We start from the raw sequence: 12,687 nt of genomic DNA, 5'->3' as shown, positions 1-12,687 counted from the left end.
GGATCGTAGCCTGCCAGGTTCCCCTGTCCATGGTATTCTCCAGGCAAGAATACTGGAGTGGGTTGCCATGCCCTTCTCCAGGGGAATCTTCCAGACCCAGGGATGGAACCCAGGTCTCCTGCATAGCAGGCAGATTCTTTTCCATTTGAGCTACCCAGGAAGTGATTAAAAACAGCCAGATGTAAATGCCAAATGAAAAGGATTTCAGCCAGTCAAGGGCCTCTACATAAAAGGTAGACTGGATATGAACACAGGTGACAATGAGAAATCCCTGAGGTGATGAAAAGGATGGATAAGCTAACTCTGACTGCAGAACTTGACCAAGCTTTTCAGAGGAGGTAACACACACGCTGAGTTTTGAGGAAGAGCTTCTCAGGCAATGATAGTAAGGGAGTGAAGAGCAGTCTTAGGATCAACAGAACCTGATGGTGATCCTGAATTAAATTCAAGCTGACATTCTTCTCAATGACTAAATGTCTTTGTTTAATTTATGCTGAGTCTATACAGACCAAATATTTTTAAACTATGAAAGTATACCTTGGAGGTTTTGAAATCTATGAATATTTTCTTATTATGTACATTCTGTTTCTCCAAAGGATAGATGATTTGAAAGTACAAAAATGCCTAAATCTCATCAAGCTAAGTAGATAAAATAGCTTGTAAATCCACTACTTCTAATTGCTTCTCAAATAAGTTTCAGTTTCCCTACTGTGCATCTCTATTTTGAGATATTAAAAAATATTTTTCTTCTCCCTGTTTTTTTTTTTCCTTTCTCCCCGTTAAAGCAGGTATTCATTGCAGTGGGAGGTAACGAGAGAGAGTTGAAATCAGAAGCAGCCTGCAAAAACCTCCCTGCTTCTGTTTCCAAAAACCTAAGCCCTTTGAGGAAATGAAAGGGTTTTTGGAGGAAGTGAAAGAGGAAAGAGGAGTCCTCTGCAGAAGGAATAAGTGGCTTCCCCAATGGAGGGGCAGGGGAGAGAGAGATTCCTTGAATCGGAATGTGCGTGTGTGAGTGCTAAATCATGTCAGTTGTGTCTGACTCTTTGTAACCCTATGGACCAGAGCCCACCAGGCTCCTCTGTCCACAGGATTCTCCAGGCAAGAATACTGGAGTGGGCTAAGCACTCATCCAAGGGACCTTCCCGACCTAGGGGACTCATGTCTCTTATGTTTACCTGGCAGGCAGGTTCTTTACCACTAGTACCACCTGGGAAGCCCTGAACTGGAACAAGAAAAGAGGAGGAATAGTTTTCAGAGATAAAGGATTTTGAGGCATGTCTAAGATGATGTAAAGTTTAAGGTTCCTCATGACCCATTTATGTCATTTAGGATTTGTCTAGTTGTGAGTTACAGAACTCCTCCCATTTGAGCTGGTAACACAACAAAGGAGATTAACACAAATTCGGAAGGAGGGCTTCAGAGGTGGTTTGCTTCTCCATCTCAAGATGTCACCCAGACTGTTCTTCACCCCATTGACCTACTCTGACTTCTAAAATGGCACTTCCTTCTAAAGCTGGGATATTCTACTGGCCATCAAATGGCTCTAAGCTACCATCTGAGCTACAGGCTTCCTCACGTCCTGCCCATGAAACAGGGTGGGTTTCTGTCAAGGAATTCTCAGCAAGAGTCACAGTTCACTCCGATTATCCTGAAATAGGCTGAGTATTCACCATGGATGGAGACTGAGGGTCTTCGTCTGTCAGTCTCATTGGCCTAAATCAGCCAGGACCTATCGCATGAGTTCAGAGTTGCCTTAGCCTCCATCAAAGCACATGGGTTGTGTGGATAAAGGTGGACATCTGAACTAAAATCTGGACTCAATTAGCAAAGAGGAAGGGGTGAAAAGAATGAAATGGGTAGATAACTGACAAATGTCCACCACATCGTCAGCAGAAAAGGGCAAGACCTGTAGGAACAGCTCAGAGAGAAACCATGGGCATTGCAGCAGTTACCTGTGAGGACACATGACCAAACAATACGTAGGTTGTCTTGTCACTGTATAACGACACAGAACTGTGAGATCTCTGGAGGTGGTTGAAATGTTTGAGGGGGGGAAAAAAAGAACACTAAAAATGACTAAGTGTACATGTGTTGCTAGCCAGACAATTGACCTACAGAAAAACAGATATTCTTCCCTTAAGAGTGTGGTCAGTGGCAAGGAATAACATTTCTATCTTTCACCAGTTCTCAAGATGGGGTACTTGGTAACTCAGGTGTGATTGCTGGGCCTCTGTCCCACATTGCTTCTTGGGTCTTTGTTTTCCAATAATCTCAGGACCTAGTATCTCCATCATGATTCTGAAGTTTAGAGCATCCTTGAGTTAGAGCTTTCTTTGCCAAATCTCCTTAACCATCCACACTGTGTTGACATACAGGTCAGGAAAATAGATTTACTCTGATTAGAAAACTCATTTGGGAACAGTAGAATTTTGCCATTTCTGTGCAAGTCTTTCCTGTTGCCGATTTTTGTCTAAAAGCTGTTAATTTTAGAATCAGATGTGCTTGCAATAGCATCAGATGTGCCTGTGATAACCAGGAGCATGTCAGGAAAAGCTGAGGGTCACAGTATAACAAGTGGTTTCCAGAAGGAAATATATTGGCCAGTTTAAATGATGTGAGGCTCAGGGTAAGAAACTGGGAGGGGGCACTTGGTAATACTCTGGTGACAGATGGTTTGTGGGGTGAAAGAAGGGAGATAAGTCAGCCCGGAGCTATAAAGAAAAATGGAGAAGGCTGGAGTCAGCAGCTGAATTTAAGCTAAAGGCATTTTGTGGCCATTCATCTAAATCAGGCCTTTGAGGTAAGTTTACCAGGTAATCCTCAATCCTGAGACTTTGAAGCTTACATCTGAAGAAAAGTTAGATTAATGACCCCCCAAATGTCTGTAAACCATATTTCTCACAGTAAATTTTTTTTCCTGACATCTGAGGCCAATGGTTAACACTGCAAAGCTCTTTCCGCATGGACAAAAAACTTGCTAGCTTCCAAATCAGAAAAGTTTCTAGACAGTAGAGACTTAAATTCATAGGCCTGTCGGTAGGCATTCTCTTTATTTGCCACTTTCTTCTGTTGTTGTTCTTTTATTTCTGGGAGTTGAAACACAGTCATGGGTTACTTTACAGGAGATGCATGCGTAAGCTTTGGGGTATTAAGGTTTATTACAACGTGCCAACACTATTCCCTACCGGAGAGCTCAGCTTTATGACCTTACCTCAGTGGTGGGAGACAGGGTTAGACTTTAGAGAAGATAAATCTAAGCAAGGTGACATTTATTTTGAGAACAGGCTATGGCAGTAGAGTCTAGGGCAGGACCTATTCAACAACTTTTGGAGTGATAGCTAAAATACAACACCAAGATATATTTGCATAAACACACTTGGCAGGTTATGGATGCCAGATTTGAACCAGTCTGGCTAAGAAGAATTTAAGGGGAGGTCTCACGTAGCCACTGGAAAGAGAGTGGCTGTCCGGTTGGGTCTTTAGGGTAGATACAACATAGAAATTGGATGCTGCCAGTGTGTTCTCTCTTTCTCTCTCCCTCTTCGTTAATGTCTGTCTCCGTCTCTCTCTGTGGGAAGCCTCATCTTCTCAGAGGAGCTTGCTCCACGAGGCAGGAAATTCATAGGGCAACCACTTTCGTCTCATCTCTCAGAACTCTACTGCACAGCTGGAGTGAAACACCTCTCCATTCCCCAAACTCCAGTGTGAAAAATCCTGAGGAGCGCTTATATTTGGCTTAGTCTGACTCAGGTGTCAGCCTGTAAACTGTGCATCTAGTCCCCAAGAAGAGTTTTTAAAATAAAGATTTCTCAAGTCCCACACACCCAAGATTCTGATTCATTCAGTCTAGGGCATGGTTCAGGGATCTGTGTTATAATTATTATTATTATTTTTTACTAGCTTGCCAGGTAATTCCAATGAGTAGCTCTAGATCAATCAGCTGTGTGACTGTGGATGCTATGACTGGCAGTGGTCCTCAGAATGACGTGGATGGAATGGGCAGAGCAGCAGTTCCCCCAAAGAAGAAGAATGTTCCTCCTGCCCATTCTAATGTGCAGACAAAAAAAAAAAAAAGCTAACTATTTCATATGTAGAGACTGGAAGTGAAAGATCATTAGAATAAAATATTTAAAAGCATTTGAAGCAAATATCATAACCAAAAGCTATTGAACAGAAAACACTAACTGCTTGTCTAGCCAGGAGCTAAATTCTTGTGAACTAACAAAGAAAGGAAGACAGAGCTACAAAATGTTTGGAGTTATTCTAGAGGAAGCTATGGCTGCAAACTCAGGGCAGACTCCATTTACATACTTAAAATGAATTAATAATTGGGAATATACACTTTTTGGAGATCACTTAAGAAGCTTATCATTTGCCATTAAAAAAAAAAATCCCTCTCTCTCTCTCTCACACACACACACACACAAACACACGCAGAGAAAAGCAGAAGCATACATCTGCCACTTGACCTAGGCCTAGAATCATGGCCTAAAGTTAACCAACAGTGACATCTTTGAAAAAAAAGAATCAAGCTTAGATAAAGGTGCATTTATATACTTTATAAAAGCTAATAATGTTGAGAATCTATGCTGTTCCATGAACTATTTAAGGCATTTACACATGTTATTTCTATTTTTCACAACAGTGGTATACGACAGATACTAGTACTACATTCATCATGAAGAAAGCTGAGGCTTAGTAGGTTAAGTCATTTGTTCAAGGTCACATAGAAAGTGGCTGATTCTGGATTCAAAAGGAAGTCTGAACTCAAAAACTGCTTATTTCGACTGCTTATGTGAATCTACTCTTGTTCTAGAAAACTTGCAATACCTTCCACAAAGCCAATAACACTTTGATCAAAATTCACATATATTAAGTAAATATTTTTACATCTAAATATACACTTACATATGGATGGTATCTATATCTGTAAATATACATATGTATGTATATATATTTCAAACACACTAAAACATACACTGATAATTGCAAATGCATAAAATTTAGAGTTTAAGAAGATTAGTATTAAAATTATTTAACTAAAATAGAATAAGACTGTACTATAGCTGACTATATGAAATCCCATCAAATATCTTCAGGACTCTGGCTTTTTATTCCTGTTACTACTAATTTGAAATAGCTACAGAGATCCAGAAAAAAAACCTGAAATTTAGAAACCTAAAGACTTTACATTACTTGAAGCAACAGACCCTTAATTCCATTTGAATTTAGGAATTTACAACTTCATGGAAACTCAACAGTGTGAGATAAATAAATTTGGCCTGATTCAGACATCCAAGGAATTTCTAGTTAATCTGAAGCCTGGATGAGCCTGGAGAGTCCATCAGTAGACAACTTTAGTTGGTTACTGCTTACCTGCGGTTTACAAATACTGTTTAAAAAATTCCCAAGTTATCCACCTGACATCCCAAACTCAGTTCATCTGCAGGAATTTGCAGGGTGCCATAAGTCAGTCAATTTTCTCTGCCCTACAGATCTGTTGATTTTGGCATGGATCAAATAATAAGTAACAAAATCAATGATTTATACTTAGGAATATGGCTCAGCTCTTTTTAAAAAAAAAAATGCAAAAGAATATCCCCAATGTGTCAGACAGAATATTCAAATAGTGTCACATGGCCATACATTCTGCAGCTGTCAAGAAAACACTCCAAATGTTATTTTTCTTATTTTGGAGACTAGGGTAGGGGTCGGCAGATGGTCAGATAGTCACTTCAACATCTCTGCTAAACTGTAGTCATGCATGCTAGTCAGGGTTATGAAGGCATGATGAATCTATTATCCATGCTGGGTCAACTCTCTTCTCTTGATACAAACCATATTAGGGGTACATAACCTATTAATTTCATACATGGATAATGGAGAAATCACTCAGAGGCACAGACATTATACTCAGCTACCTTTATTAATGTCACAGGAGTTGAGGGTGTGAGAAAGTCTTGAAATATCACAGGCGTCCAGGGCTGAGAGGCCCAGATTGTGTAAATTTGTTGGACTGTTGTCTAGGCATCTTTGACATCTTTGCTCTCTCTGGCATTTTCTCATCCTACAAAACACCAGAATCTGTTCTTCTAAGATTCTTAAAATATTTTGAATCATCTCTTCCATCACCACCATTGGCAGAATTTAGTCATTAATTTTATGTCTTAAATGGCACATCTGCATTGTCTCCTGAATCCTGTACACCCAATACTGCCACTAAAGTGATCTTTTTCAAACACAAGTATGATTGTGTCACTTTCTTCTGAGTAAAATTTTCCAAAGGCTCACCATTGTCTCCAAGATACAATTTAAAATTTAAATGTTACCCAAGGCATCTATGTTTCCAGTCCTTTCCATCCTTCCTGCCTGCTTTCTCTCTCTCTCTCTCTCTCTCTCTCTCCAAGTCTCACTTCAAAACTTGAGCCACAGTCATCCTGAACTGTTGATACCTGCAGTTCCTTGAGCATGCTACTTTTCCATAGACCCTTGAACATTTACACTTGCTGTTTCCTGAGAGGTCCTCTTCTCCTTCTTTGCCCATGGCTAGTTTCTCTTCACTCTTCAGGTATAACGCCCCAGAGAAGTTCTCCATTCTGGGCCGGGCAGTCATGCATTCTGTTCTTCATTATGCTTTCTGCCCATTTACTTCCATGTCCTCCCCCAGGTGGTGATTCTATGAAACAAGGGCTGTGCTCAGGGCCCTTGTTCAAAAGGTGTTTGACACCTAAGTGTCCATAAGACAGGTGTGGGATTCATCATGTGTGGCAAAGCAGCCAATGCATCAATTGATGCTACTAGAGGGAAGGAGTCATCAACATGCCCTCAAATTGTGCAGTGGTTTTCTCTTTTCTTTTAATATTGTCATAGGAATATAAAGAACACTACAATAAAATTCCTTCCATCAAGGAACTCACATTTCAGTGGAAAAGACATTTTCTTCATCATTTAGTGTGAGAAATTCTCTACTTGTGTTAATTTATGCAGGGGAACCTTTCCCAAGAGGGGAAGTCAAGAAAAATTTCTTGGAGGAAAAAACACTTGAGCTTAATTTGGTGCAATTTAACTCAGCAGCAATGAGCTTAGGTTTTCATGTCTGGTGGGCATGGAGATGAATCCTAGCTCTATCTTTGACTAACGCTGTTGACTTTTGACATGTGACTTAATTTCTGAGTTTAATTTAAACTCATTTAAATTATGAGTGTCCTAATGTGTTAAATGAAGTTAGCAATATCCACCTCACAGGAATGTTACTAAATGTGATTAGCTTATTACTAAATCAAATGTTACAGAGATGAAATGCATCAAAAATATAAGCTGTAACACATATAGCAAAGATGGTAACTTTCTTATTGAGCTCCTTTGTTCAGTCATGTCCAACTCTCTGAGACCCCATGGACTGTAGCCTGGTCAGAAGCCTCTGTCCGTGGGATTCCCCAGGCAAGAATAATGGACTGAGTTGCCATTTTATACTTCAGAAGATCTTCCCAACCCAGGGATTGAACCCACATCTCTCATATGTCTTGCACTGGCAGCCCAATTCATTGGATGTCTAACATCAATTCAAGTAATGGGGAGAAAGAAGAGGGAAAGTGGTATGAAAAGAATTCTTGTTGGATTGATGGAAATTGTTCATGGAGACCGAGAAGCTAGGTTTTAAGCTTCCTCGGCGATCCTATAAATAACGCTTGTGAGAACTATCAAATTAGCATGAAGGAAATGTTAAGAATAATAAAGATGCATGCTATTCTAAACCTTTATATTAACTCCTTTAACAATCATAGGAGAAGGGATAGGCTACCCACTCCAGTATTCTTGGGCTTCCTTTGTGGCTCTGCTGGTGAAGAATCTGCCTGCAATGCGGGAGACTTGGGTTCGATCCCTGGGTTGGGAGGATCCCCTAGAGAAGGGAAAGGCCACCCACTCCAGTACTCTGGCCTGGAGAATTCCGTGGACTGTATAGTCCACGGGGTCGTAAAGAGTCAGACACGACTGAGTGACTTTCACTTTCAATCATCACGAAGGCCTAGGAAGCGGTTATAAATACCTTAGTCTCATTTCCAGACGTGGAAATTGAGACACAGAAACGTTAAGTACTCAGCTCAAAGTAAGTTGACCAGTAAGTGACAGAGCCAGAGTCAAACCCAGGCCGCGTGTCCCTATTTCACTGTACTTGTGGCTGAGCACAGGCACAAACCCCAATAGTCACTGAATGCATACTAATTCCAGATACTGGTCTAGGCGAACTGGATGTGGAGTTGCCCATATATTTACAAATAGTATATATGTAAGGAGGAGATAGATGTTAACAAAGTAAATAATACATAAATACATAAATAAATACTATAAATTTCAGATGTTAGTAAGGACAATTATATAACAATAAAACGATGAGAAGGAAAAAAAAGTGTGATGGGGCAACTGCACTAACTTCAATGGAGTACAAAGGGGAGATTTTTCTGAGGAGGCGACATTTGAGTTGCTATTTCCATGATGAAGTGAGCAAATCTTATAAGGAGCCGAGGGGAGATTTTTGCAGGCATACAAAATATCATACACAAATGCCTCAGGTGAGAAAAGCCTGGCATTTGAGGAATGATGAGAAAGTCAGTGTGGTCGAAGTGAACTGTTCTAGGAGTTGACAGTTAGGCCATAGTACTGGGGAAAGCAGCAGAGGTCAGATTATATACAGCCTTGTAGGTGATGATAATGAGTGTAATTATCACCTCTTGGAGGGTTTTAGGAATCGAAGTGGTATGATCAGGTTTCTCCTTCAAAAATCACTCTGGCTACCTTCTGGAAAAGAATGGGCAGAAGTAGAAGCTATTACTGTGGTCCAGGCATGGCGTGATATTGATTTAGACCAAGATTCAGCAGAGTGCTAAGATGTGACTGATTTTGAAATATATTTTTATGGTAGCACCAATAGGACTTTTGCTAGATACCAAGGGAAAAAGAGCAATTATACAAGACTCCTTGATACATTATTTTTGGCCTGAATCACAAGGAATAGTATAGAGTCAATGAGTTCAGATGACGAATATTAGGAGAGAAGCAGCTTTGGTCCTGAGGACAGGAACTACAGGGAAATCATGAATTCTGTTTGGAATATATCAAATTTGGGTACTAGGTTTCTGGAGCATTCCAACATTTAGAGGAAGAGCCAGCAAGGAGACTGAGAAAGGGCACTGATGAGATGGTAAATAAGCAGGAGAGTGCTTTGTCCTGGAAGGCAAGAGATTAACACGTTTGAGGAAGGAGGCAGTGAAAGCTGCAGCAAGTGCTGCTGAGAAGTCAGGACTGAGAGCTGAGGTGCGTATTTAGCAAGACGGAACTTGCTGTGACTTGGACAGGGACCGTTTCAGAGTTGCCATGAGGATGAAAACACGAAATAGGCTAAAATAAGGAAAGGAAGCACTAAAGTGGAGTTAATGCAGACAGACAGTGTTCTGAGATTTTTAGTTAAGCTCAACAGAACAATGAAGCAATAATGGGTGAGGGACATTGGGTCAAGGGACACTTTTTTTTTTTTAAGATGAGAGCTATTATCACGTCTAAATTAAATTTATCCTCCCCCCCAAAAAAAAGCAAGAGAGAAACTGATATTGCAGGAGAGAGAGGAGAAAACTCCAGAAGCAAATTCCTTAAATGGACAAGAGGTTATGGAGTCCAGGTTACAAGTGAAGAGCTGGCCTTGGAAAGAATCAGGGAACAGAAAGAGCACACTAGAGAATCTGGTGGTAGGAAGTAAGGTGGTGTTCCTTTGATGGCTTAGATTTTCTCAAGGACATATGGAGAGAAATTAATAGTTAAGAGCGAGGATGAGGGAGGGGGTGTTCGACATTTGAGGAGATGAAATGAGACAGGAAACTGTTTTCCCAGAGACCAAGAAAAGGATTTTTCTAAAGAGATTGCTAAGAACTGGTTGGTTGTTTTGAGAGTTCGTTTGAAGCCAACATTTATAAATTTAAAGTGAGATGACTAGGTGCTTCTCTTGCCATGATTTGTTGCCCAGACGCTGACATGGAGTAATCAGGAAGGTGTAAGTTTAACCATGGTAGGTTAACAAGGGCTGAGACGACCACAATGAAAGAGAGAGGAGAAAAAATGCTGAGTGTGTAAGAAGGAAAATTAGCGTGATGGACCAGGGAACAGAGGCCAAGGGGAGGAGGGTCGTGAGGGCATAAGGGTGAAAACAGAAGGCAAACGGTGAAATCTGAACCAAGGTCCCAGTGGGGAGAGGAGGAGTACTAGAATAAATGACAAGGACACAGAGAAGGTGATGCTCGACATAGAGGTCTTGGGAGGGGTACAGCTAAGAGCAGGGAGAAGGTTCAGAGTGCGATTGAGAACCTTAGGGCGGGAAGTGAAGGACAGGTGATGCCATGCAGGCTCATGAAGCGAGTGCGAACACACACCAGGACCCACCATTGTCTGACTCATAGAGAACGTTCTACCTCACATCGAACTATTTCTGACCTATAAAACCAGGGTAACTAAATGGTGTTACAGTCAAGACATATCTATGTGTGGGGTTCAGGGAAACAGAGGCTGACCTCATAAGGGTGAGATCTGTACAGTGCAAAGAGATCCTATGTTTAGAAGGCACTGCTGTTGTCATCTTTTTTTTTTTTTTTTCATTTATTTTTATTAGTTAGAGGCTAATTACTTTACATCATTGCAGTGGTTTTTGTCATACATTGAAATGAATTAGCCATGGATTTCCATGTATTCCCCATCCCGGTCCCCCCTTCCACCTCCCTCTCCACCTGATCCCTCTGGGTCTTTTACTGGTTTTTAAACAAAGGCCTCCCACCTTGATTTTGCGCTGCATCCTACAATTTATATAGCTATTTCTGGACAGATGAATTAGTGACTTAGAAGGAGAGATATCTTCTCTTTCCTCATTTGGGTTGATTTTCCATAAACCTCACTTTTATCCATTTAGCATGCCTTTAAAACAGTTTATCAAAGTTCATAATGGAAGTTTTAAAGAACCCATCTGTCAGACACTTAACTTTTAATGCAAATTTCCTTTTAAAGCCATTCACAATAAAAATTAGGCTGGAAGTAAGAAATGACCTGACTAAAGAAACTGAATAATTAGTAAACTAAAAAAGAAAAAAATAATAATTTTAAATGTAGATCTAGTCTGAATTCATGCTTCAATGAGAGCACAGAAAAAAAATTACTTACATTTTAATTTCTTAATATAAATGTATTACATGTTTCCCTGGAGGGGAAAATGGCAACCCACTCCAGTATTCTTGCCTGAAAAATCCCATGGACAGAGGAGCCTGGTGGGCTACAGTTCAGAAGGGTCACAAAAGAGCTGGGCATGACTGAGCATCTGAGCACTCTCACATTGCATGTTTATTATGGAAAGTGTAGAAAATAAATATAAACAAAAAGAAGTAACAATTACCTCAAAATCCTTAACAAGAGCTAATAACTTTTAACATTTTGGTATATATCCTCATTATGAATGTATATTATGCATATACAGATGAAGGTGAAAGAGGAGAGTGAAAAAGCTGGCATAAAACTCAACATTCAAATAATTAAGATCATGGCATCTGGTCCCATAACTTCATGGCAAATCGATGGGGAAACAATGGAAACAGTTGCAGACTTCATTTTCTTGGGCTCCAAAATCACTGTGGAGGTTACTGTAGCCATGAAATTAAAAGACAGTTGTTTCTTGGAAGAAAAGCTATGACAACCTAGACAGAATATTAAAAAGCAGAGACATTACTTTGCCAACAAAGGTTCGTATAGTCAAAGCTAAGATTTTTTCCAGTAGTCATGTATAACTATGAGAGTTGGACCAGAAAGAAGGCTGAGCACTGAATAATTTATGCTTTTGAACTGTGGTGCTGGAGAAGACTCTTGAGAGTCCTCTGGACTGCAAGTAGATCAAACCAGTCCATCCTAAAGGAAATCAGTCCTGAATACTCACTGGAAGGACTGATGCTGAAGCTCCAATACTTTGGCCACCTGATGCAAAGAGTCAACTCATTGGAAATGATGCTGGGAAAGACTGAGGGCAACAGGAGAAGGGGGCGACAGAGGATGAGATGGTTGGATGGCATCATCAACTTAATGGACATAAGTTTGATCAAATTTGGGAAACAGTCAAGGACAAAGAAGCCTGGCATGCTGCAGTCCATGATGTGGCAAAGAATCAGACATGACTGAGCGATGGGGCAACAACTACAAATGGCTGCTCCAATTTCCAGGCCCACTCATGGCAGTGAATATTAACTTTCCTTTTAAATGTTTTGCCAGTTGGGTTGAGAAAAACGTTAGTACCATTGATTCTTTGTTTAATAATAACGCTGAGCAAGGTTCTGGATGCTATTGGCCTTTTCTTCTTTGATGAAGGTCCTGTTAATACCTTTCAGTCACCTTTTTCTAGGCATTCTCTGGCCTTTTTCTTATTCTTCTCTAAAACACCTTTATATTTCAGGCTTACGGTACACAAAATTTCTCTAATTTTTCAAACCTTTGCCAAGGCCTGAACAACATGTTTTCAGAACTCTGCAGGGTTGCTGTGTTTTTCTCTATGAGGGAGGTTTTAAAATCCAGCACATATTATTTTAAACTAAAAAAAAAAAAAAGAAAAAGCATGGTAATGGTAGTTAAGAAGATCACATTAATATCACGTAAATGAAAATGCAGTATAAC

The 12,687-nt window shown here is 40.3% G+C and overlaps 1 protein-coding gene across 26 annotated transcripts in view; it reads right to left on the bottom strand.

Moving 5' to 3' along the window:
• Window positions 1-12,687, bottom strand: part of DLG2 (discs large MAGUK scaffold protein 2) — a 2,233,668-nt gene that overhangs the window by 753,678 nt on the left and 1,467,303 nt on the right. The window lies entirely within an intron of this gene.

Source organism: Odocoileus virginianus, chromosome 28, assembly GCF_023699985.2.
Source record: "Odocoileus virginianus isolate 20LAN1187 ecotype Illinois chromosome 28, Ovbor_1.2, whole genome shotgun sequence".
Classification (NCBI taxonomy): Eukaryota; Metazoa; Chordata; class Mammalia; order Artiodactyla; family Cervidae; genus Odocoileus; species Odocoileus virginianus.
This window is presented reverse-complemented; position numbering and strand designations above follow the sequence as displayed.